At 34.2% G+C, this 24,186-nt stretch overlaps 1 protein-coding gene across 7 annotated transcripts in view; it reads right to left on the minus strand.

The window, feature by feature from the left end:
* The window catches only part of NOVA1 (NOVA alternative splicing regulator 1), a 163,053-nt gene that overhangs the window by 6,100 nt on the left and 132,767 nt on the right, over nt 1-24,186 (minus strand). The window lies entirely within an intron of this gene.

The raw sequence follows: 24,186 nt of genomic DNA on the forward strand, positions 1-24,186 counted from the left end.
AAAGCAATTTTCAGCTTTAAATGGTTAAACAAAAATTGTCCTTGGGTCTTTGTGCATTTGGCAGTACAAGTTCTAAGAAATCAGTATGTTTTTTAAAAGGGAATAATAACTATACACCCATGGTAATATTTTTATATAGCTCCAAAATCAAAATGCTATTGATGAATCTTCAACTATTGTATTTTAAGATTATCTTTGCTTGAACACATATTAAAACAAAGAATGCAAGTTATAAAGCAAAGTTAGTAAAGAAAAAAGTAGGTAAGTTCTACCTTGAGCCCCTTCAAAACATTAATTTCATGTTCCTTATCACCTAGCAATTTTTGTGTTATTTAATACCTTACTCGTTCCACGACTAATATTTTCAGAGATGGAGATCAATACAATGATTGGTAGTATTCTAGTTTTTCAACTAAACTGATATACAACATATAACCTTATGAAATAACAAATATTTCTAAACAATTAATACAAAAAATTGTAATCGCTTTTATATAGGTTAAGGCTATTTGAGAATGATATTACCTACATGGTCTATCTAAATTTGTAAAACTACTTTTTTGATTAGGTGGATAATTATTTTTCTTGGAAGTCATAGCTACATTTTAAAAATAGCGCTTAAAAACGTATTACCAGAGGTTACTGAAAAACTACTGCAGTCACATGTATACTTATAATGATCTGATGTACCCATGTAAAGTATAGGCATTTTAGCCAATTTGTAGTGAAATATTCAGCCACAAACCCCAGTATATTTTGATTTATTTAGTCATGGTCAAATAAAAAGTATAGAATAAGTATGGTATCCTCCATAACCCATAAAATTATTATATAAATATTTACATTTAAAATTGTATTTTGGTAGCACTGTTTGGTGACTCACTGGTAGATGAAAAACCGTGAGTGTTGTGCTAACAGACAAGCACTGAAGGATTGCTTTCCTTGTCGCATACACTAATGGGCAGGCTAATATAATTTGTTAAAATTTGAGCAATAATTTAGTTTAGATATTCTATCAGATATTTAATTAGCTAGCTTTTAGCAAGTATTGCTATGCTATATTTAAAACAGATTTGGGTAAGAATGTTTTAAAGAAATAGAGCCATGCATTTTTGGCCTAGCAAACAGTGAAAGTATAAATTCAAATTCTAGATTGGATCACCTCATAAATATATCTACATATATTATGTTCACACACACACACACACACACACACACAATTCCACACATATCATTTATAATCACAGTAGAATTTTGTTTCATTCAGATTTGTCTATATAATCATTCCATTTTATTGGAAGGAAATCTAAACTTTTTAGAAACATTTCTTAGGGATATCAAATACATCTCTCATATTCCTCGTGATTAAATGCATTGCGTTTCAAGAAGTAGACTGAGAAATAAGTTTTTAACATGTTAATTTTGTTCACAGACTATTTTTTTGGTTGAAAATTGTCTGAAATGCTGAATTAAAGTATGTTAAAGTGTTATAATTAGAAAGCTAAACCATGATTACATCTTAAACCAATTATAAAGATGAATTAGAACATTCTTATATTTTATCCTGTGCACACAAAATATTGAGAAATCTACTTTTAAGGATTTAAATACTGAATGTCAAATATGATTATACTTTTCTTTTAAACATCAGAACAATTTTGTAATAAAATATTGTTGAAAACAATTCTATACTAACAAACTACAGCATTCTAAAAGAAAATTTAGAAAGAAAAATATGTTAATCAACCAAAAGTTTCAAAAGAGCTGTTTTTAAATTATTTAAAATTCTAATATCACAGGTGTTTTGCTCAATGCAATAATTACCTGCGTGATTATAACCCAGGAAGAGTACAGTGCATGAAAGGTCAAATTATCCTACACACTATCAATAAAAAGTAATTAAAGATACAATTTTATAACATCCCCTCTAAAATCACCGCCAGCTTCTATGTGATGTGTAACAATGGTGTTGATTTCTACCACACTGCGCGCCGTCTCCGACTGCAGGCACTGCTTCCGTGGCTTTTGGAAGCTCTAGGACCAGTTCTCTCCTTCCAAAGGAACTTGCAAATGTGTGCCTGGTACTTAACTAGTTGCACATTGCACATTACCTACCTTTGTTTTTTTTTTTTTTATTTCTCCCTTTAATAATTTTTCTTTCTTACTAATGCTCAAAAGTTCTGAAATAATGCACAGTTTATAAACAGTGTGTGGACTTTTCATAAAAGTAAAAATCCGTATATTTAGAAATAAAAAAAAGTATACCATATTATCTATCCTTATACTAAAGATGTTTTTATGTACGTAGGAAGTACTATTCCCTGGAATTTAGATTATAACTATTTTGAATAATCTAATATAAAATATTGCCAGCCATAATTGCCGTTTCATCAAGTACTGAAGTGGCCCCTAAATCTTGTTGCTATAAATGGCATTTGTCTACATATAACTAAAGATGTGTTATGATTTAAAAGAAAACATTAATGATTGTACATTAACATTTATAATATGTAGCACTTCTTAACTTTAGATAGTAATAATTCTGCATAACATTACTTATCTTAGAACTGAAATTAGAAATACAAGAAAACAGAAAGTTATTCAGTCCCAAATTTTATAAATATAATTATTTAATTGCCTAGCCCAGGAATATGTCACCCAGCTTTTATTTTTGACACAGGGCATTAAAAACTTCTTACATTTACACTATCTTTATTTCCTAAGGGATTAAAAATATAATTGATCTAATTTGGACACAGACAAAAGACAGAAATTCTAATAAGAAGTTGAGACCAAAAAAAGGTGTATAGTATCTCAGTGCTCTATTTCCATTTTATGTGCTAAGCCAGAGCTGAGGAAGTGAGACACCAGTGACGAAGTCTGCAGATGGGGGGCAACTGAATACTGGGTGGGGGTGAGGGGTTGGGTTTGAAAACGAGTGTGAACAATTATATGACAGCTTATTTGCTTACTTTTTAGATACAGGAATACCGTATTGACTAAAGGAAAAGTCTGTGCATGATAGTGTTTGCATCCCCACTGAAATGATAAATATCAGATTTTAATCATATGTACAGCTTCATTTTCTTTGGTGAAGTCTGTTAACACACTGACACATAAATATATATATATATATATAATCTTATTTCTAAGTAGTTGAGAGAATAAAAGAACTGGACCTTAAACAGCATACAATGTATTTGGTGTAACATGTATTAACTAAATCAGGCATATTTCTCACAGTTACAAATCAGTTTTCCCTTCAGAACCATGATCAATAGTTTTATCATCCATCCAATGTTTTATGGAATGCTTACCAAGTGGCTCAGGCCCTGTATTGGGATCTGGAGATAAAGGATACATATGACATTGTTCCTGCCTTTACAGAACTTTTAGTTTAGTTCTAGAAAACAGATGTGTAAATGTATCAGTGCAGAAAAGTCTTAAGAGTACTGGCATAAAAGTACATAGAGTACAAAGGAGACACAAAGACTAATTTGAAGGAGAAGGGGTAGGAAATTATTTGAGGGACGATGATTATATTTATTTATATGTCTTTCATGCTTCTGTACTACCTCTATCTCATTATTTACTATCAGATATTCTCATAAGCTTATTCTGTTTTCTCTGTGTTGTCAAGTTCCTGTTCAAAACTAAAACCATTTTAGTATTAATGATCTGCAACCACAAAAGAACCTCTAGGGGAATCCTATGAGAAGTGCTTAAAATTAATAGGTAGGTTTTAATACTGATAAGTTTCTGATTGAAAATAAACATTAAGGCAAACATCTTATAAAGGCCAAGGAGTGTCCGTAAGGCATCATATGTCTTCTTCATCATGGTAGGAAAATTACTGAACTATTTCAGTAAGCCATATTTTAAATAAATACAAAAGTCCCACTATAATTTAAAACATCTCCATTAACAGTATGGGCTATTTTATTTAGGGCTGCTACATATGTACGACCTTATATTCATAAAGCAATTCCTATCAATAGTAGATCCCTGTTATTTTATTCATTCATTCAGCTACGTACTGATTTGAGATTGAGCACATGGCACAGGGTGGCCCAATACGAGTTCCTCTGAGAATTTGGTGAAATTGTTAGGACAGAGACACCTGTTTCTAGTCTAGTAAAGCGCAAGCCTGACATTACTAGCGACTATGGAAAGAGGAAGAACCAGACTGAAACAGTTAACCCAGATAAAAGAAACCTCCAGAAATGAAGAGAGAAGTTTCTGACAGCATTTTGGTATCTGAATCTAACTAATAATGTCTAAAGCCAGCACAGAATCAATATAATTCCCTTTTTGTTTAAGCCACTTTGAGTTGGATTACTGCAATTTGTCAATCTTGGAACATATTTTTATGTTCTTGTTATATAATGTATTATTTGTCTATCCAAAAAAAAAAAAAAGTTGACATTTTTTTGTATCTTTTGATGCTCTATAAGCCAAGATGTCATAGCTCTGGTAAAGAGACACAAGTGGGTTATTTAATTTACCTTTTATCAAGATACACCCTAATGTTCTAGTAGGAGGTGTCTTTCACATTGCCATAGTGTAATATACCTTACGCTACTGACGCACCCTATAGTAGTGTCCAGTGGAGATGCTTGTGTCATTTTGAGAGATCTATATTGAACAGCTGACCAAAATAAATGTAAAAACTGTATATTTTCTTTTAATTATACATTTTATGTACATAAAAAACTGCATTTCTGAAAAGTACAGATTCAACAAAATACAGGGTGGGGAAAACTGGGTTTCCAGATGTGAGTACATGAAACAGAGAGTTTATTCTTATATTTATTAATTATTTTCCATATAAAGAACTGTAAACCTACTTTTGCCCTACACTGTATGTACCAGAGCTACATGAATGTAAATATCCAGTAAGAAAAAAAAAAATCAGCTCTTCTACTATTCTGTCTAATGTCCTCACTTTTGATAACCAAATCAAAGGCAGTAGTTTCATAAGCATGTCTAATACCTATTGTAAAAGAAAGTGCTGTCCTGCCTTGCCTGGTTTGGCTCAGCAGCTAGTGTCGACCCACGGTCCAGAGAGACCAGGGTTCAGTTCCCACTAAGGGCACGTACCTTGGTTGCAGTTTGTCCCTGGCCCTGGTTGGGGTCCTGTGGGTGGCAGCCAGTCGATGTGTCTCTCTCACATCAATGTTTCTCTCTCTCTCTCTCTCTTTCCCTCTCTCCCTCTTGTTCTACCTGAAGATGGATGCAAAAGTGTCCTCGAAAAGTGTCCTTGGGTGAGGATGGAAAAAAAAAAAGAAAGTGCTGTCTCTTCTCATATATCCTTTGCCCCACCTACTGCCCACACCAGGTGTTAAACCTGGGAGCTGTCTGTGCCTTCTCTTGCTCCCTAGATCTCGACATCTTGATACGCAGCGCTGGCCTGTTCCCTTCCTGAAATGCCTCTAGCCCAGTCCTATTGCTTTGTCCTATCTGAAGTGCGACATAATAAAAAGAACCTAGAATTGGCAATTCAGAGATATGGACTTTCACCCTGGCTCTGCTGGCTGACCTTTGTCAAATCACTTCAGTTTCGTCACTTATGAAATCAGACAGCTTGATAAGATTGTGGTTGAGGAATTTTCATTTTGGCATTATGAAAAACTCAACAGCCCCCAGGGACAATCCCCTTCAACTACACACGGTGTTAACCCCGACTCTTGAAGTAAACATTCCAAATTCTCCACATCCTGTCCTCAACCTGACTTTCCAGCACCATCTTTTAGGACTGGTATCCTATGCTGAACCCAAACTTTACCTGCTAGTTCCTGAATATAGTCTATATTAGGTGTTTTTCTATGTCTTTGCCCCCGTTTATTCATTTGTTCCAACTGACTGAAATGTTACCTATATTTCCACACTGTTCTTCCCTTTTAAAACTCATTCTTTTTTTTTTTTTTTTTTCAACTTCTGAAATCTTATGTGTCTTGCAAGAGCAGTTCAAAGGCAATATACTTTGTACACTCAATCCTGGTTTCCTAAAACCGGAAGTGCCAGAGTATTTTTCTACATTTCTTATTATGTTGCTTATCCCGTGCTAGCTTACATGGGAGTGCAACAGATATTTACCTCTCTTAAAACATTTTATCTTCCTAAAGGCTAGGAGCATTTAATTTTGCATTTCCTATTTGCACCTGGTTGAAGTTATCAACTGGATAATGGTTTAAAAAATAAAGCCGAGCCCTGGCCAGTGTGGCTCCGAGCATCAGCCTACGCAACAAAGGGTCAAGGCATGTGTGTAGGTTGCAGTCTGAAGCCCCTGCCCTGTCGGGGTGCCTGTGGGAGGTAACCCATTGGTGTGTTTCTTTCACACTAGTGTTTCTCTCTTTCTCTCTCCCCCTCCCTTCCACTCTCTCTTAAAATTAATGGAAAAAATATCCTCGGGTGAGGATTAACAACACAATAAGTAAATAAAGCCAAAAAACTAAATATAGGTTGGTATAATAACTAAATAGTAAACTATCTGAAAGATTCCATCATGGCCGTGTGTGTGTGTGTGTAAAATACAATTTTGAGTTCTTAAAACATAAATAACTATCTTCACTTTATCATCCCTAAAATCTAAAATTCAATGATTATAATGCAATCATACTGACATGTACAAAAAGGTAAATGTACAGATGCTTTCATCATATAAAATCACTGAAATTTGTAAAACACAGATTTATAATCATTTAAAAATCCAATAACATTGTAATAAATGTGTTGTATATGCCTTTTTCTTATGTTGTCATTGACGTATGATTTTTTACTATGCTGTTTTGTAGTTTCCTACACGTTACGTTGTGGCTGGGCTTCTTTTGCCATACAAACTGTGGTCTGGTTGGTTCTAAAACACCAATACATTGGCGTTGACTCAAGGGATGAACTAGATCAACTTATAAGATGGCTCAAATGTCTACTGAATTGTAACCAAATGTATAACTGTGCAATTACCTCCTACTCCTTGCCTTGCTTCAAACAATTGTATTTTAACACAAAATAATTCACTTTAAAAGTTTTGTTGAGATTTTACTTCATTTTATATCTCCTTCCAAAGGGCTACACTTATTTTTCCTCTGGCTACAAGGTATGACTGAGAATGACAGACAGTATATCCTTTTTGTGTCTTGAAAGAAGGCAATGAATGATAATCCTCAAGAAATTTTTAAAGGCAAATAAGGTGTAACTTAACTATTTTTTTATGTAATACATTTTTTCACTTGGCCCCCTGAAGCATTATTCAAAATTTATTACTTTGATGACTGCTGCATATTTTAAAGATATATCACATTACATTCCAGAGGATTCAAATAGAAATAAGAAAAATAGAAAAAAATTCTTTATAGGTACAAAGAAGGAAGAAAAGGAGGTCCAACCATTCTTGTTATGTTTAGATTATAAGCACTCTACACATAATTATATCAAAAAAGAAAAGTCCTGGAACTCAAGTAATTATAAAGAAACCATGAGGATTGTAAATAATAAATGATTATAGGTCAGTCTATTATTTACAAATAAAAACAATTTGGGATACTGTCTTATAAACGTTTACTAAATCAATTTTATTAAATTGAGGTTAAAATTTCTAGAAGTGCCATTTGTCACCATCCATGTGTCAAATGATTAAAAACACTTCTTCTTATTATTATTCTACTTATTATTACGATTAAATATTTGGAATTTTTACATGAAAATTATATTCTCAATTTATTATTTCAAAGGTTGTGAAAATCGAGGTAAAAAGTGAAAAATAGCTATAAACATGACAGTAGGAGCTATGTTTTTCGAAGTAAATGATAAAAAAGATAAAATACAAGGATAGAGGAATCAATAAATCTATTTCAGATATTTTCAGTTTGAAATGCCTTTAGACATCCAAGTGAAGATGTCAATTAAGTGACTGGCTGTGGGTTTGAAGATCAGAGGAAATTTCAGCGTTAACATGGAGACAGTATTTAAAGACATGGGTATGGACACAGTAATCTAGGGGAAGGTAAAAGTGAACAAACAATTCATTAAACAATGACCAGTAAAAAACTGAGTAAGACAAGAAAAATGTTTACCTTCTAAAATGATCAAAGATATTAAAAGAACAGCAGCCAAATTAATCACCAAAAAAAAAAAAAAAAAGATTGAACCAAATTTAGATGAGGGAATGGCTTAATTATAATGTATTTCTTTTAAATAACATTTGTGGCAGTATATATTGCCTTCTGAAAATGACAATGCAGCATATATTAAATTATAAAATGAGTATAATCTTTAACTTAGTTTTTCTCCTATAATCAATATAGGAAATAATCCAAACATAGAAAATAGCATATACACAGAATAGTGTATACTCTATGAACCCTACTGTTATTATAAAATTATTAAACTGTAATATTTGAAATCATAAAACAGAAATTATGAAATTCATGGAATGTGGAAAAAATTCATAAGTTAATTATATTTGTAGAGTTTGGATTAAACCATGTAAAATTTTATGCAGTTAAAACTGAAATAGAGGGAACAACAGAGACTGAATTTCAGACAAGTTTTTTTTTTTATCACATAAACTATCTTATTTTAATTATTTAAGAGCTGTGTAACAAAAATAAATAGAAAAAGTATCCACAAATTCAGCTGCTGAATAAATAAATCCTGCTAAATCAGAAAAAACAATTCATTGAAAATAAATTTAGTAAACTTCTGGTACACTTATTTATTGAGTGCCTGCTGTGTCCAAGGCACATTTCCAGATGCTGAGGATACAGAGCTAAATAGAATGAATGGAGATTGCGCTCTCATGCCACTTATAGTCAGGTGGTATTACAAAGACTACTGTATATTTAAATGTATATAAAAATGAGTGGATAAACAACAAAATAAAGCAGATTTAAAAAAAAACACTTTTAAATAAAAAAAAATTAAAATCATAGTTTCAAATAAAAATCATGTAATTAAGCTAAGTGCCTATTTAGGAAAACCACAAAGATAATCTAGAAATACAAAGCTTTCAAAAATTCTGAGTTTGTTCATAGATTGATTTCATACACTATGATGTAACCAGACTAATCAGATATTATTGGAAGTAAATAACTCAAATATGTTTGAAAATCTATCTCTATTTAAACTTATATAACTAGATAATTAATTATAAAGAACACTTTCACAATTTGTTTTTTTAATTTGTTTTTTTAATAAAATTTTTATTTAGCTATTTTTACCACTAAAATACGGTATTATTATTAATTAATAGAAAAGACTATGTTCTATATTTTTGACAGAATTTATGACATAGTGAAATCAAATTATAGTTGCTTGTAGGTGTTTTATATTTACTAATCATGTAATTTAACATTTCTTATATTTTAATTTCACCAACAGTTTTTCTGAAGGCGATACTTATTTTTTTAAAAATAATAGATGTCTGCATTTCAGTGTCTTACCAGTAAAAGGAGGTTGATGATTATTGCCTCAACTACCAAGCAACATAGCAGACTCACAGAAAGAGAGGAGGCAGACAGCTCGGGGTGGGGTGGGGTGGGTGGATGGGAGGGACTGAGCGAAAAAGAAAAGAGAGAGAGAGAGAGAGAGAGAGAGAGAGAGAGAGAGAACTCACAGACATGGACAACAGTGTCGTGATTGAGGGGATAGAGAGGGATGAGTGAAGGCGAAGAGGACACACAGGGGATAAAGGTGATGGAAAAATAAAATGAAACTTTTAAAGAAAGAAAATTAAAATGTCATAAGTTATTCTTATTTTAAGTAAACAAATATTAACTAAGATCTATATATATGGCTGCAGAAGAATGTCTGCAATTTAACAAAATGTAGGATAAACTAAGTTATCTTCCTATATATAGATTAAAGTAGTTCACGTCTACTATTAATGACTCACAAATAAAAATACATCAATTTTATAATTTGGCTAGTAGCAATTTGAAGTTAGTTAATGACATAGGACAATTCATTTTCAAAAATATTTTTAAAGGGTGATAGAAGGACAGTATCAATTAATTGATGAAAAAACAATAGCTAAACAAAACACTAACAGTAAGGCATCAGGTTCAGAAGAAAAGATGAAATTGATCAATTTATTACCTCCTGAAATATTCCTAAATCAAAAATTAAAAAGTTAGAAAAATGAATAACAAGAACCAATTGTTTATTCCATAGTGAGCAGGAATCAAACTCCCCGTTCTGGCAAAACTACTCTTAACTGCGTGAATATGCAAAGACATTCCTATTTCTAAGTATTTTTAAAAGAAAATAAAAATGTTGAAAATAAACTTGGTAACTACCCAGTTTTCCTACTTTAGGAATTTTCCATTTTATATGGCTTTATTTGAAAGGTAAAACAAATTCAATTGAACTATACACACCCACAAACAGAGCTAGAAGACCAGTGCACATTCCGAAATTGAGGCATTCGTGCTTCGGTTTTACATAAAGGCATGCATAATGTCTGTCTTGAGAATATGCTGTATACAAGAACTACCTCAGCTGCCCAGCCAGTGTGGCTCAGTGGTTGAGCATCAACCCATGCCCCAAGGGGTCGCCAGTTCAATTACCGGTCAGGACACATGCCCAGGTTGTGGGCCAAATCCCCAGTGGGGACATGCAGGAGGCGGCCAACCAATGTTCTCTCTCATCAATGTTTCTCTCTCTCCCTTCCTCTCTCTCTAAAAAAAAAAATCAATAAAATCATATTAAAAACAAAAACTACCTCAGCTGTGACTGCAGGGAGAATGTTGATGAAACAAATAAACCACCTTTACCTACTAGGTAATCCAAAAAGGAGTATTGCAAATGTGCCTACTTAACCGTCAATACTAAACAAAGCAATCTCTTACGCATTTTTAGCAATGTCTGAGCTACATTTGAGTTATAAAATAAGAAATATTACAGAGTGACTATTGCATTAACTCTTTTCCCTTTAAGTACACCACTTTCTTCAATTTGAAAATGTAAAAAGCTCTAGGCTTTTCATAAACATAAATATATCTTCACATAAACTCATACCTTTTGCCCTGGCCAATTTAGCTCAGCGGTTAGAGTGTTGGCCCATGGATAGAAGAGTCGTGGATTCAATTCCCAGTAAAGGGTACATACCTGGGTTGCAGGTTCGATCCCCAGGCCCATCGGGGTCGTGCAGGAGGCAACCAGTTGATGTGTCTCTCTCACATCCATGTTTCTCTCTCTCTCTCCCTCTTTCTCTCCCTCCACCCCCACCCACCCCCACCCAATCTAAAAAAAAAAAAAAAATCAATGGAAAAATATGCTCAGGTGAGGATTAACAACAACAAAAACTAACAATAAAAGGATTTTTGAAGGTCACATAACATGATTTTTACCAAATGGTGTATTCTCATTTTAACCTGAAAATATTAAAGGTATGCTGCTTTCAGTAGTAATTTTAATTTGCCCCAGGGAGGTCCTCTGATTCCCATCACCAAGCGTGAGGGTCTCACCATCTACATAGCACAGGGCACTAACAAACTTAGAAGTTTGCAATGGGATGGATATGGTTAAAAAGCACTAATTTAATGATTTTCCAAAATTTCTGGCAAAATTATTGCTAAACAATCTTAAAAACATACTAGTGTAATATGCACATAAAAATCTCTAAGGTAAGGGAAACTCTAGCTGTATCTGGCAATAGTCAAAAGACAAGCAATGCTCTTAAAAGATAATCATCCTTTATATAATATCCTTTCCATAGATTTAAATTGTACTAATTAGTAAATCTTTACTGTTCTCAATAATAAAACTAATACCTAACCTTCAACTTTTGTACAAAATCAGGTTTTTTTCCTTTAACTTAGTGTTTTTCAAATAACATTTAAAGGGTGTTAGTTCATTAAACAAAAACAACAACACAATGAATTAAAGTTTGAGAAAAGAGTGTTATATAGTACACAATTATCATTTTTAATAAACTAATGTGCATTTTTCATACAGTAAATAGTACTTCCCAAACATCTCAAGACGCTTCAGGAAACATTTCTCTAATTCTCCATATACAGACTCCTAATCTCATCCTGGGCGGATTAAATGAGAATATCCATAGGTAATTTTGATGTGAATCTAGGGTTGAGAACCTTTGACATATTACGAAAACAAAGAATAATATTATAAATAGTACACAACCGACTAGTTTGGCATAGCTTCAAAATGTGAACGACTGCCATTTTCTTTGCCAGTTCCTACGAGCTTCCTCCTGGCCTGCGGCTTCCCTTTGACCCTTCCCGAAACTCCATAACAAAGCACCTCGTGACTAGGAAATGAAGGACTCAAGCAGCTCGGACAGACATATATCAGAGAAAGTCCAATCCTCCCCAATCTTTTGAGAAAGTCCCATTTTATATTCCTTAACACTGCATATACTACAACTGAGGTAATTATTTTTTCCATCTTGTTTTAGTCTCTTAGATAACATTTTTTTTAAAGTAGATACTGAGCGCTAGCTGAAGTGGCTCAGTTAGTTGGAGCATCATCATCCCACACAATGAAAGGTCACAACTCAATTCCTAGTCAGGGCATATGCCTAGGTTGCAGGTTTGAACTCTGGTCAGAGTGTGTAAGGGAAGCAACTGATCACTGTTTCTCCCATCAATGTTTCTTTTTCTCTCTCTCTCTTCCTTCCCCTCTCTCAAAAAATCAATAAATATGTCCTCAGTGAGGATTAATAAAAAAAAGTAGGGGGGGGGTAGATATTGAATGTAGACTCTTATTTAAAAATAAAATTTAAAACATAGAGATATAAAAAAAGTTAATAATGTTCATATTCTTTGTCATCACCCTGATGAGACATGAACACAAGATGTTTTTTGACTATACAAAGGAATATTATTAGCCATAAGAAAAGATGAAATACTGTCATTTGTGACAACATGGATGGACCTTGAGAATATTATGCTAAATGAAATAAGTCAGTTAGAAAAACTAAGAACCATATGATTTTACTCATATGTGGGATATAAAAATGAAACTCAGAGACACAGACAGACACTAGTATGGTGGTTACCAGAGAGAAGGGGTGCAAGGGAGAACAAGGGTAAAGGGACAAAATATAAGGTAACAGAAGATGATGTGAATATGAGTGGTGGGTACACAGTGCAATGTATAGACCATGTATCATAGTAATGTGCACTTGAAGTCTATATGACCCTGTTAACCAATGTCACCCAATAAATTTAATTAATAATTAAAAGACATTGGGCCCGGCCAGTGTGGCTCAGTAGTTGAACGTCAACCCATGCACCAAGAGGTTGCTAGTTCAATTCCTGGTCAGGGCCCATGCCCAGCTTGTGGGCCAAATCCCCAGTGGGGGGCATGCAGGAAGCGGCCAATCTATGCTCTCTCTCATCGATGTTTCTATCTCTCTCTCACTCTCGCTCTAAAAAAATCAATAAAAATTAAAAAAATTAAAAAACATTGAAAAAATATAAATTTATTTTCTTTCAGGCAGACCGTCAAGTATATCAGCACCATTTATTAAATGAAACATCCTTTTCTAAAATTAATTAAAATAAGCTTATCTATTACTCTGCATCAGGCACTATTCTCAATGCTTCTCATGTATTGATTCATTTAAGAAACATGGCAACCTTAAGAGGTAGGCACTGTTATTGTCCCCATTTTACAATGAGAAAACACACATGGCAAAGTTAAGGATGTTTCCTTGAATCAGAAAATTAGGAAATGGCAAAGATCTGATAAAAACCTGGAATTATGGCTCGAGATCACACTGACTTACATTCTTTCTTAACGCATGATAAGATAGAGTTAAGTTCCCATGTATACTTGGATCTATTAATGAAATTTCTATTATGTTTCACTGATAATTATAATTGTGTTAAATCACAGTTTCATAGTAAATATTAATACTGAATGAAGTATATCATCCCACACAAATATTTTCTTGATAATTATTTTATAGATCATATCATGGTAATTCTCAGGCACCGATTTTTTGTTTAATATCAAAATCGTTTTATCTTGTTTCTCTCTCCCAGAAAACCAGAAAAAAATTGGAAAGAAATATAAAAGTACAATAAATTATATTTCTATGCTTTAAATCTTCCCAGCCACAGTCACTGTAAGTCTGTTTATTAAGGTAATTTTTTTTATCCTCACCCGAGGACATTTTTGCATTTATTTTCCAATACAGCAGGAGGGAGAGAGAAGGGAAGAGAGACAGAGAACCATCGATGTGAGAGAGACACATCGACTCACCACCACCCACACAACCCCAACTGGGGACGGGGACAAACTTCAACCGAGGTACGTGCCCTTAGCAGAAACCGAACCCCGGAGTCTCTGGTCTGCAAGCTAACGCTCTAACCACTGAGCAAAACCAGCCAGGGCAAGGTAATGTTTTATGTCCTTATATAAAAACTGGGTATTCTCTTAATATAGATTCTGTGGGGGTTTTTTGTTGTTCATCTTATTTTTGGAAATTTGTGGAGATTTTGATTTGTAGATGATATATACTAAGTTGAGCCATAAGAAACTGCACCCAAATATCAGCCATTTTACAAGGTTCATCCTAATAGTAAGCAAAGCACATAAAATCTAATTTATATTTATGAGGGCAATAAGTTCATTTAAAAAGAGTATTTGGATTTCACTATTTTTCTAGAGCTTTCTTAAATAAACTTTTAAAGAATACTATCCTTACATCACATTCACACACACATAACTCACACACATACACTGAAGAATATAACATTTAATTTAAATATTCTGTTGGATAATTATGACAATACTTGAGACAAGAGTCTGAATGGTTTTCAAAATGTTCTCTGAGTACTACCAGGAGAAAAATGGAAGTATAACAAAGAAGGCTATGTTCCATTAACTTAACCTACTTATTTCATCAAAAGTATTCTTTTTCCAGCTGGTTTATATTTTTAGAGAACATCTGTGCAAAATTTCATTTGAAATAGGAATTTTAAAAAATAGGATTGTTCAAAATACTATGTATTATACATCAACAATTTGGACAACCTAGGAGAAATAGACAAATTCCTAGAATTGCACCAGTCTCCCAAAACTGAACGAGTACAAGTCAGAAAACTTGAACAGACCAATAACAACTGCGGAAACTGAAGATGTAATCAATAAGCTCCCAGCAAACAAAAACCTGAGTCCAGACGTCTTCACAGGAGAGTTTTACCAAACATTCAAAGAAGAACTAACACCTCTTCTCCACAAACTATTACAAAAAATTTTAATGAGGCCAGCATAATCCTCATTTCAAAACCAGATAAAGGCACTACAAAGAAAGAAAATTACAGGCAAATATCCCTGATGAGCACACATGTAAAAATCCTTAACAAAATATTATCAAATTGGATCCAGCAGTATATTTAAAAAATTATGCACCATGACCAAATGGGATTCATCCCAGGGATGAAAAGCTGGTAAAATATATGCAAATCAATAAATGTGATACATCACATAAACAAAATGAAAGATAAAAATCATATGATAGCAAAAGATGCTCAAAAAGCATTTGAAAAAATCCAGCTCCCATTACTGATAAAAATGCCAGCAAAGTGGGACTAGAGAGATAATATCTCAACATAATAAAGGCCGTATATAAAAAAATACAACCAACATCATACTCAATGGGCAAAAAATAAAAGCATCTACCTTAAGAACAGAAATAAGATAGGGATGTCTACTTTCACCACTCTTTTATACATATATATATGTGTGTGTGCGTGCGCGTGCGTGCGTGCGTGCTTATTGATTTTTAAGAGAGAGACAGAAACATTGATGTGAGAGAGAAATACTGATCGGCTGCCTCCTGCACACCCCCCACTGAGGATTGAGCCCACTATCAGGCATGTGCCCCAACTGGAAATCAAACTGGGAACTTGCAGTCCATGGTAAGATGCTTAATCCACTGAGCTACACCAGCTGGGCAACTTTTGCCACTCTTATTCAACACAGTACTAGAAGTCTCAGCCACAGCAATTAGATAAGAAGAAAAAATAAAAGGGATCCAAATGGGAAAGGAGGAAGTAAAACTGTCATTATTCGCAGATGACATGATATTGTACATAGAAAACCCTAAAGACTCCATCAAAAAACTACTAGATTTAATGAATGAATATGGCAAAGTAGAAGGATACAAAATTTACATCCAGAAATTGATGTCATTCTTAAACAGCAATAATGAACACTCATGAAGGAAAACTAAAGAAGCAATCCAATTTACCACTGCAACAACAACAACAACAAAAGTAAGATACCTAGGAATAAATTTAACCAAGGAGGAAAAAGCTTTCCTCAGAAAACTAAAGGACATTAAAAGACACAGTGGTAGATATAAAGAGTAAAAGCATTACTATGTTCATGGATCAGAAGAATCAACATCATTAAAATATCCATACTACCTAAAGCAATCTACAGACTCAATGCAATCCCTATTAAAGTACTAATGGCATATTTCACAGATCAAGAACAACTACTCCAGAAGTTTATATGAAACCTAAAAAGACCCTGAATATCCACAGTAATCTTGAAAAAGAAGAACAAAGTTAGAGGGATCTCAACACTGGCTATCAAGTTATACTACAAAGCCAACATAATCAAAACAGCCTGGTACTGGCACAAGAAAAGGCATATAGATCAGTGCAACAGAACAGAGAATGCAGAAACTGACCTAAGACATCAATTAATATTTGACAAAGGAGGCAAGAATGTACAATGGAGAAAAGACAGTCTCATTAATAAATGATATTTGGAAAATTGAACAGGTACATGCAAAAAAATGAAACTAGACCACCAACTGACACCATACACAAGAATAAACTAAAAATGGATAAAAGACTTAAATGTAACTCATAAAACCATAAAAATCCTAGAAGAAAATGTAGGCAGCAAGATGTCAGACATTACACATAGCAGAATTTTCACTGACACACCACCTAGGGCAAGAGAAACAAAGAAAAAAATTAATAAATTGGACTACATTAAACTAAAAAGCTTCTCCACAACAAAAGAAACCAGCATCAAAATGAAAAGAGAACCCACTCTCTGGGAGAACATATTTGCCAATGATACATTGGATAAGGGGTTAATATTCAAAATATATAGAGTACTCACACAAATCAACAAAAGAAAGACAAAGAATCCAATTATAAAATGAACAGAAAACCTGAATAGTCACTTCTCCAAACAGGACATACAAATGGCCAGGGGACATATAAAAATATACTCAACATCTCCAATCATCAGAGAGATGCAAATTAAAACAACTAAGAGATATGATCTCACACAGGCCAGAATGGCTGCCATCAACAAGTCATCAAACAAGTGTTGGTGAGAATGTCGAGAAAAGGGGACTCTAGTACACTGCTGGTGGGAATGCAGACTGGTGGAGCCACTATGGAAAACATATGGTGTTGCCTTCAAAAATTAAAAATGGAATTGTCATTTGACCTAGTGATTCCACTTCTAGGAATATATCCTAAGAAGCCTGAAACACCAATCAGAAATACCCCTATGTTCATAGCAGCACTATTTACAATAACTAAGATCTGGAAAGAGCCCAAGTGTTCATCAGTTTTTTGATGAGTGGATAAAAAAACTGTGCTACATTTACACAATGGAATACTATGCAGCTCTAAGAAAGAAAGATCTCTTACCCTATGAGATGACATGGAGGGACCTGGAGAGTATTATGCTGAGTGAAATAAGCCAGTCAGAGAAAGACAAGTACCACATGGCCTCACTTATTTATGGGATATTATGAACAAAATAAGCTGGTGATTAAAACAGATCCAGAGACATGGAAGTAGGGAACAGACTGACAAACCTCAGAGGGATGGGGGGTAGGAAGAGATAAACCAAAGAACGTATATGCATAACCAATGGACACAGACAATAGTTTGGAAAAAGAAGGAGGGGTGTGGGAGTGGAGAGGAGGGGGTTCAATCAGGGAAAATGGGGGGACATATGCAATAGTTTCAACAATAAAGATAAAAAATAAGTTTTAAAGCACATAGACTATATGACTATTCTTCCAACTAATATTAGTCATTCAGGAAAGATATATATATATATTTTTTTTATCCTCACTCGAGGACACGTTTCCATATTTTGTTCAGATAGAGTAGGAGAGAGGGAGGGAGGGAGAGGCAGAGGAAGAGGGAGAGGGAGAGGGGGAGAGAGAGAGGGACATCGATGTGAAACGGACACATCGAGTGGCTGCCACCTGCACAACCTATCCAGGGCTGGGGACAAACTGCAACCGAGGTACGTGCCCTTAGCGGGAACTGAACCCGGGTTTCTCCAGACCGCAGACTGACGCTCTAACCGCTAAGCCAAACCAGCCAGGGCAGGAGAGATTTTTTGAGAGCATATTGTGTTCCAGATTATTGCTTTGATACATAAGAAAATAAAACAAAGATCCCCATTCTCATGTAAATTCTCCACTAGGAAAGCAAGACAGACAAAACATAATAAATATAATAATAAGAAAAGGGTAAAATAGTCTGTGGGACAACACAAAAATTACAGAAAGACAGAGGGAATCAGGAGTACTGAGGTAAGGGGAGGCCAGGCTGCAATGTTAAATAGAGTGGTGAGGTAGACCTTATTGAGAAGGTGAATTATGAACCAAGACTTGAAGGCTATGAAGATGTTAGCCAAGAGATCTCTGAAGTAAGAATTTCATACAGAGAGAAGAGCAAGAGGAAAATTCTCAGGCAAGAACATTCCCATTGTCTTCAGGAAAAAGCAAGCAGGCCCATTTGGCCGGGGCAGATGAGTTGTAGGTGGTAGGAAATGAAGTGAAAGAGGTAATGTAGCAAGGGCCAGATCCTGTAAATTGATGTCATTTTGGCTATATGGGTTTTACTGAGGGAAATTAAAAACTATTGCAGGTATAGGCAAATAAATAAATTTTGTAAATGCCATATTGAAAAGGAATGCCCAGACTGTTCAGTGGAAAACATATTTTGGAGAGTAAGGGTAGAAAGGCCAGAAAACCTATTGGAGGCTACTGCAATAACTGAAGGTTGGACTAGGGAAGCAGTAGATATAACAAGACATGGTTAATATATATATATATATATATATATATATATATATATATATATTCATACTAGATTTGAGGTGCTAAAAAAGAAAGATGATATGGGTTCAGGACTTTTTATCTGAACAAGTGGATGTATGGAGTTGCCTTTAACAAAGATGGTAAAGGCTATAGGTGGAGTAGTTTTTGGACTTGTTGAATTTAAAATGTCCATCTAGATATGCACATGGACATGCTCAGGGGAAAACGGGATCTAGTCTGTAGTTTCACCCTGAGATCTGGACTGGAGATAAATATGAACCCAAGTTATGAGAGACCTGAATATTATACAATTTGGGGGGACTCCTTTGGAAAATACACTCAAAATTATGACCATAAAATTAGGTGCAGGGCCTTGTAATAAGCCCGTGCAGGGGAGGAATCCTAAGGCTTAAACTCTGTTAGTTCAGAGTAAACCTGCTTCTCACTGGAGACATAAATTTTGCAGATGTCAACACATAAAAGCTAAGGTATTAGATGAAAAGTATAAATTGCAGAAGTCTCAAATATTAAAACACGGAGCAGTCTAACATTAAGTGGGATGAGAGGAAGAACTAGCAGAGGATTCTGAGATGAAGCACATGGCATGATGCAGGAGGAAAACCAAGAGTGTAGTATCCTGGACGTCACGTAAAGAAAGTATACCGTGGGAGTTCAACGGATACATTACGACAAATACTGTTGATAGATCAATTAACATGTGGATTGAGAATGAACAACTGGAATTAGTAATGTGGTCATCACTGATGTCTTTGGAAATACATTTTTGTTGGAATGGCATAAGCAAAATCTGAGTAAAGTGGATTTAAGAAAGAATGGGAAGCTTGGCCAGTGTGGCGCAGAGGACCGAGCATCCTCCCATGGACTGAGAGGTCCCAGTTTGACTCCTGGCCAGGGCACATGCCTGGGTTGCAAGCTAGATCCTCAATAAGGGGCGTGTAGGAGGCAGCCAATCATTGTTTCTATCTCTCTCTTCCTTCCTCTCCTTCTTAAAAAAAAAAAAAAAAAAATCAATAAAAAAACATATTTTTAAAAAAACAAAAGAATAGAAAGACAGAAATTGAAAAATAGCGAGTAAATGCCTTTGAGAGTTTTGCTACAAAGGTGTACAAGAATTAGGGCATTAGCTGGTAGGGGAAATGGGATTAAAAGTTTTGTTTTGTCTTTTAAGACAGGAAAAGTAAAAAGATATATGTATGCTAATGAAAATGATCCCACTGAGATAAAAACAAAACATCAACTTGACAGATAAAGGATAGAGAAGGTACAATTGCTGAAGCATGTCCTTGAGCAAAAGAAAAGGACATGGTTTGATGTACAACAAAAAGTACTGGTGTTAGACAGGAGCATGGAAAGGTTACCAATGGTAACAGATAAGAAGGTAGAATATGCGGGTACAAATGCTGGCTGATCGGTGTGAGTTTGTGAAAGTTTCAATTTTTTTGATTGCTTCACGTTTTCTCAGTGAAGTAGGGATAATTAAGATCATCAGCTGGGAATGAGAAAGAAGCAAGAAATGATGGGGAGTTGTGGCAGGAGACAATTCCACATGGCCCGTTGGTGTTAAACCTTGTCTGATCTTCATTTTGAGTATAGGTATGAATTGTCTTGATTCCAATCAACAGACCTTGGCAAAGCAATAGAATGTCACTACTGTGATTATGTTGTATGGTAAAGGTTCAACATATAAGACTCTATCTTGCTGGCACACACTGAAGAGTCTCCTGCCAGCTTTGCAAGAAGCAAACAGCCAAGCTGTGCAGGGCCTGCGGAGAGGGTCACATGGCAGGGAACTTGGGCAGCCTCTAGAATTTGAGGGCAGCCTCTTGCCAACAGCCAGTAAGAAGTTGGGCCGTCAATCGCACAGCTCAAGGAACTGAAAGCTGCCATCAACTTGGATGAATTTAAGAGGATTGTCTCCAGTCAAGGTTCCAGATGAGAATGAACCTTGGCCAATACTTTGACTACGTCTTGTGAGACCATAAGCAGTGAACCCAGCTAAGCGGTACCCAGGTTCCTGACCCATGCAAACGATGAGATAATAAATGTGTGCTGTTTAAGCCACTAAATTTGTGGTAATTTGTCACAGCAACAGAAAACGAATCCAAAGATTGAAAGGAGAAGAGAACTTATGAAATAGTCATCTAGAGAGAATGGGGCTTATGACTGGTTTTCTGACAGCATTAAGGCCCATTGGAGATCTGTGGTCATGAATTTAGTGTAAGACCATGATTTTATTTGTCTTTTTCTGTTAGTATAGCAAGAGTGTTATCTATTTCTCATTTGTTTTTATATATTTTGATATATGATTTCAAATTTATCAGCACATAAACAGATGCCCATAAAGTACATATCTCTAAAATTACTCTTTAATCTTTTCCTGAAATTTGAGAAGAATCCCAGGAATGCTTAAAATCAGCAACTGAAAATTAAGGTTGAAACTTAGTTTTTAGCACCATTGATTAACTAACAAAACCATTTTGTTGAATCTTAAAGTGATGGAAAATTTTAGTATCAACAACTAAGAACTAATTAAAGGAACTGGCTCTATTTTTGTTTTTTAAGTTTAAACACATTGCTCAAATAATATGATTCTACTTATTACATCTTTATATTTGCCTCATATTTAAAATTCCATCTGTAAAAGAAATGTCAAACTTGCATCTTACTATATGAGACACATCAAAGAAAAAGTGTAAGTTGTAATGTGTTGGACAACACCTTACACTAGGGAATAAAATAACTGTAGTTTAAGCTATCTTAAAAAGCACTGAGACTTTGATTACAGAAATATTTTAGAGTTGATAAAGCAGCAATACTATCTTAGAATTTTTCTTGAAAAATAAAACTCAGCCCAGCTGGTGCTGCTTAGTGGTTAGCATCAACCCATGCACCAGGAGGTCGCCAGTTCGATTCCTGGTCTGGGCACATGCCCAGGTTGTGGGCCAAATCCCCAGTGGGGGGCATGCAGGAGGCGGCCAAACGATGTTCTCTCATCGATGTTTTTGTCTCTCTCTCCCTCTCCCTTCTTCTCTCTCTAAAATCAATAAAAAAAAAAATTTTAAAAGATAAAAGTCAGTTTTAATATGCTGTGTACTACATCATTTATCATCTTAAACGATAATTTTTTTTCATTATTACTTAAAAGATATTTCAAAAAAATAAAATAAAGATAACCTAATGTGGTAAATCTTATATTCTAGAAACTGTACTGTTCTAACAATAGTTAATGAATTTATTTATTTTTTTGATCCTATGAGGTGCTATTATAACTTGAATTTCAAAAAAGGAAAACTGAGCTCAATTTTCTCAGCAAGTAAGTGGCAGACCACGGATGTGATCATAGGCAATTTGGTTCCAGTCTTGACTTTTAGCCTCTATTTTGTAAGGCTTCTCTTTCCATTTTCAGAGGCAAATGATTACAGAGCCACAACACCGTAGTTATAGTCTGTCAGACTGAGACTATAACTCAGAAACGGTCTGACCTGTGGAAACTTGAGGATAGAAAATTCAGTATGTATTGAAATGTATTAAGAACTGCAAAGAATTTGAAATGTTGAAACTGTAGATAAAACTGACTCTTCAATGCATTTTCTTTTTAAAGTGATAGTCCCTAATTTCTTTTTATTGCATTTGTTTGTATCCGAGACAAACTATTCTGGAAATGAAACTCAATCATAGCACATTTAGCTATTAAAATAACTAACGAAAATGAAAATAACACAGTCTGGATGTATTTTATATTGCTTTATAAAAATTCACATGAAAAAGTTTATAAGCTACCTTTAACAGCAGAAGGTATCATATTACCTACAACACATTAAACAATTTTTCATATAAAATGGAATGCTCTGAGTTTGTACAATTTCTTCCAATTATAAAACTGGAGACATGTCTGCTAAATTGCTGGGTAAGAATAAGGCAAACATAAACCAGTAATAAACGTTATTTTCTTATAGGTTTAAAAGTCTATTTTAATTATGGAGGCAGGATTTAATATTAGAGATACTAATTTAATTAGGATTATACAGAAGAAACCACTGTGATCTATGAACAACAAAAACTATATTACTTTCTATCTTACAACACAAATAGAATCTATTGGGAAATACTGAAGGGAATAAAACTACTAATAATATCAAGATGGATGATAACTGTAATTTCTTCAGTGAATTTAAGGATTTTGTTTTGTTCTTTTACATTTTGTCTCATGTTTTCCAGGAGATACTATGCTTGCTTTTACAAGAACAGATGAAAGCCAAGTAAAAAAAAATACATTTAATAAATATAACTGAGTGTAGTGGACAGAGTATAAAACCACAAATCACTTATTATTTCAAATTAGAAATATATTAGATTTGGTAGAGGTGGGTGTAGTAACATATCTAAAGAGTAAAAGAAATCATTTTATAAAAATTGACATGTTCATATAAAATAAATAAAATATACAAATCTAACTTCACAGACAAAATTTTTCTTTCTAGATCCAGAATTTTTTACTTTTTACACTGAAAAAACGCATTAGTTTTTGTTTTGTTTTTTAAATTGAAGTTGTACTTTTTTTTTTTGTTTGTTTGTTTGGAAAAGAAAGACGGATGAAGTACAAGAGAAATATCAAAAACGTAGCATCAGTTGTTTTCCCAATAGTTTCCTGTATTATATAATTATAGTTTACATAATAGGTAAGGTATATAAAGTGTGTGTGTGTACACACAGACACAAACTTCCCAATTTCATGCATCAATAATACAAGCTTGGTTCTCACTTTATGTGCAGTACCATTTCCTTCAAAGAGATGTGCTGTGTTTCAATGTTAGAGATGTATACTTTTTAAACCAATTTATTGGGGCTAAAATGTGAGCATTATAAAGTATTTTTGTCTGTGGGAATGCTACTACATAAAATAAAAATCAAGCTCCTAACATCCTGTTAGTTTTGCTTCCAGTTATTATTTTAAAATTTTTTCTGAGGTTGCAAAAGTATTAGAATCAATCATGAGCAAAATAATTCTGAAAGCCTTATATTAGATGATAAGCAAAAGCACACTTAATACATTTAGCAAAAATAGTTCAAAGTTAATTTATCAGTCAACTCTGTGA

Source organism: Molossus molossus, unplaced genomic scaffold, assembly GCF_014108415.1.
Source record: "Molossus molossus isolate mMolMol1 unplaced genomic scaffold, mMolMol1.p scaffold_m16_p_1, whole genome shotgun sequence".
In the NCBI taxonomy this organism is placed as follows: domain Eukaryota; kingdom Metazoa; phylum Chordata; class Mammalia; order Chiroptera; family Molossidae; genus Molossus; species Molossus molossus.